Source organism: Rhinopithecus bieti, unplaced genomic scaffold (assembly GCF_001698545.2).
Source record: "Rhinopithecus bieti isolate Rb0 unplaced genomic scaffold, ASM169854v2 scaffold_10088, whole genome shotgun sequence".
Classification (NCBI taxonomy): domain Eukaryota; kingdom Metazoa; phylum Chordata; class Mammalia; order Primates; family Cercopithecidae; genus Rhinopithecus; species Rhinopithecus bieti.
The window spans coordinates 171,974-175,395 of NW_016806409.1; the positions used below are offsets into that span (position 1 = coordinate 171,974).

Here is a 3,422-nt window from a genome sequence, read left to right on the forward strand (position 1 = left end):
TGGCCTAAAATAAAATTAATTTTTAAAAAGACTCTGCTCCGGCCGGGCGCGGTGGCTCACGCCTGTAATACCAGCACTTTGGGAGGCCGAAACAGGCGGATCACGAGGTCAGGAGATTGAGACCATCCTGGCTAACACAGTGAAACCCCATCTCTGCTAAAAAATACAAAAAATTAGCCAAGCGTGGTGGCGGGCGCCTGTAGTCCCAGCTACTTGAGAGGCCGAGGCAAGAGACTGGCATAAACCCAGGAGGCGGAGCTTGCAGTGAGCCGAGATTACGCCACTGCACTGCACTCCAGCCTGGGCATCAGAGGAGTGAGACTCTGTCTCAAAAAAAAAAAAAAGACCCTGCTCCAGGAGCCACCAGCCCCAGAAAGCTAGGAGGAGGGGAGGGGACCCAAGAGGCATAGGGTACAAGGCATGGGGCATTATTACGCCCTTTGGAATGTCTATACAGGACATAAATGAGGTCCATGTAGACACTCCCTGGATCTGAGGAGCTGCCTTCACAAGAGAAGAGTGAGTGAAAGGGACCTTGGAGATCATCTGTTTCAATACCCTCAAGACACAGGAGAGGAAACCAAGCCTCTTAGAGAGGCTACTCTGCAGATGATCCTACCAGCTAAGCAGCAGCAAAACAGGAATCTGAACCCAGGTGTCCTGACTCCTGGCACAAGGAGGTTCCCTCTGAACACACACGTGTGCAGTCTGGTTCCCACGTGGGGGGTGTCTTATGTGCTCAGTGTAAGCCAGCCCTGGGACAGGTTAGGGTCTCAAAAATAATAGAGGAGATGAGGTAGGGGGAGGGGAGCAGGGGAGGTTGTACGAGGGCTGGTGTTCAACTTTGTTCCTGAGCCCCCTTCTCTCCTTGGGCTAAAATTCCCTCAGGGAGGAAGACCACAGACCAAGTGGTCCCCAGTATTTACAGAAAACAAAGCCTCCTCTCAGAACCCCAGGAAGCCCCCAAGGCCAGAATGGTTCCTGTGCTCTAGGAGCACAAACTGTGGATGCGCACTGACAGGCCCAGCACATAAGGCTGTGTAGGTTGCATATTGCACATGGGCTCTCATCTAAAGGGGTGAGTTGGGGCTGAAATCTAACCCAAGCTCCAATCGCCAGGCCATGCACACTGGCATGAGGACGTATCAATCCAGAAGAAGGGCCACCTTTTAAAAATCTGCACAAAGAAGCTTTTATGTGGATTAGCAATGTTCCTACCCAGAGACCTGAGTTCAAATTCCAGCTCTCACTTACTCTGTGACCTTGTGCAGGTTCCCTTTTTCTTTTTTTTTTTTGACAGAGTCTCACTCTGTTGCTAGGCCGGAATAGTGCAGTGGTGCGATCTCGGCTCACTGCAACCTCCGCTTCCCGGGTTCAAGCGATTCTCCTGCCTCAGGCTCCTGAGTAGCTGGGACTACAGGTGCGCACCACCACACCCAGCTAATTTTTATATTTTTATAGTACAGACGGGGTTTCACCATGATGGGCAGGATGGTCTTGATCTCTTGACCTCGTGATCTGCCTGCCTCGGCCTCCCAAAGTGCTGGGATTACAGGCATAATCCACCATGCCCGAGCAGGTTCTCTCTCTTTTTTTTTTTTTTTGTTTTGAGACGGAGTCTCTCTCTGTGGCCCAAGCTGGAGTGCGGTGGGGTGATCTCGGCTCACTGCAATGTCCACCTCCCAGGTTCATGCGATTCTCCTGCCTCAGCCTCCTGAGTAGCTGGGACTACAGGCACGTGCCACTATACATGGCTAATCGTTTGTATTTTTAGCAGAGACAGGGTTTCACCGTGTTAGCCAGGATGGTCTCTATCTCCCGACCTCAGGTGATCTGTCCACCTTGGCCTCCCAAAGTGCTGGGATTACAGGCGTGAGCCACTGCACCCGGCCCAGGTTCCCTTTTTTTAAGAGACAGCCCTGGGTAACTGGCCTACCCTGGAGGGCAGAATCTCCCACCAGCACCCAGGCCCTCAGGACTTCCCTCACCCGGCTGGGGAGTCAGCAGCTTCTAATTACCTTGTTCTGTCTCTTGGAGATTGGGGAAAGGCTCTTGTTCCTGTCTTGGCCTGAGGGAGTTTGGAAGGAGGTGGAGAACAGCATTTCACACCCTGAGCCCATGACGCTGTGACACCAATGACCCCTCCCCACCAAGGACAGTTTCCCATGATCTATTTCTGTGCTCTTGTGTGACTAGTGAGGCCAATTTAGGCTCAACAGGTTCTACCACAATTCAGATACTATTTCCACACAGGCAAGCTGTGTCTGACTCTCACCTAGCAATTTTCACAATTCCTTAAGTAACACAAGTGAACACACATCACATAGTGGTTAAGAGCAAGGGCTCTGGAGTGAGAGGACGCTGGGGTTCAATTCAGGCACCCCCCTTCCTAGGGCAAGGCACGGAGCACCACCTTGCGCTCCATGCAGGCATCTATAAACTGGGAGGCAGAAGTGCACCCACCTGCCAGGGTAGTTAGGCTCAGGAGAATGTACACGGAGGAGCTTGGCACAGAGCCTGGGAAGATCAAGAGGTGCCAGGCAGGGCTATTATTAATGGCTCCTAATATTTCTTGTGTCCTGAACTCTTTCGGCAATCTACTGAAGCCTGTGGACCACTTCTCAGAATGGTTTTTTTTTTTTTTTTTTGAGATGTAATTTCGCTCTTGTTGCCCAGGCTGGAGTGCAATGGCATGATCTCGGCTCACTGCAACCTCTGCCTCCCAAGTTCAAGTGATTCTCCTGCCTCAGCCTCCCAAGTAGCTGGGATTACAGGCATGCACCACCACGCCCAGCTAATTTTGTATTTTTAGTAGAGATGGGATTTCACCACATTGGCCAGGCTGGTTTCAAACCCCTGACCTCAGGTGATCCGCCTGCCTCAGCCTCCCAAAGTGCTGGGATTATAGGCATGAGCTACCACGCCTGGCCTTCTCAGGATGTTTCTAAAGTGCATAAAATCGGCCAGGTTCAGTGGCTCACACCTGTAATCCCAGCACTTTGGGACCCCGAGGTAGGAGGATCACTTGAGGTCAGGAGTTCAAGACTAGCCTGGCCAACGTAGTGAAACCCCGTCTCTACTAAAAATACAAAAATTAACCAGTTGTGGTCTCACAAACTCAGGAGACTGAGGCAGGAGAATTGCTTGAACCCAGAAGCGGAGGTTGCAGTGAGGTGAGACTGCACTACTGCACTCCGGCCTGGGCAACAGAGCGAGACTCTGTCTCAAAATAAATAAATAATAAAGCACATAAAATGAAATACTTAGAATTCCCAAATCTTTTAAGTGGGGCCAACTTCACAGACCACCTGGATTCTACTAAAAAACAGAAGGGTGCCAGCCTCAAACTCCCACCAGAGGGAAGTCTTAGCACTCATTTCAGACTGTCTGAATGTCACTCTGTGGTCCTGTCACAAACAAAG

General features: G+C 51.1%; 1 protein-coding gene across 7 annotated transcripts in view; it reads right to left on the bottom strand.

Moving 5' to 3' along the window:
• The window catches only part of HDAC5 (histone deacetylase 5), a 50,062-nt gene that overhangs the window by 25,514 nt on the left and 21,126 nt on the right, over positions 1 to 3,422 (bottom strand). Inside the window, exon 1 of one of the 7 annotated variants that reach the window (XM_017876021.1) lies at positions 2,019 to 2,068. The exons of the other annotated variants lie outside the window; for them this stretch is intronic. The gene's annotated coding sequence lies outside the window, so the exon portion shown is untranslated. Of the gene's footprint in view, positions 1 to 2,018; positions 2,069 to 3,422 lie in introns of those variants that run through there. 7 annotated transcript variants of the gene reach the window in all.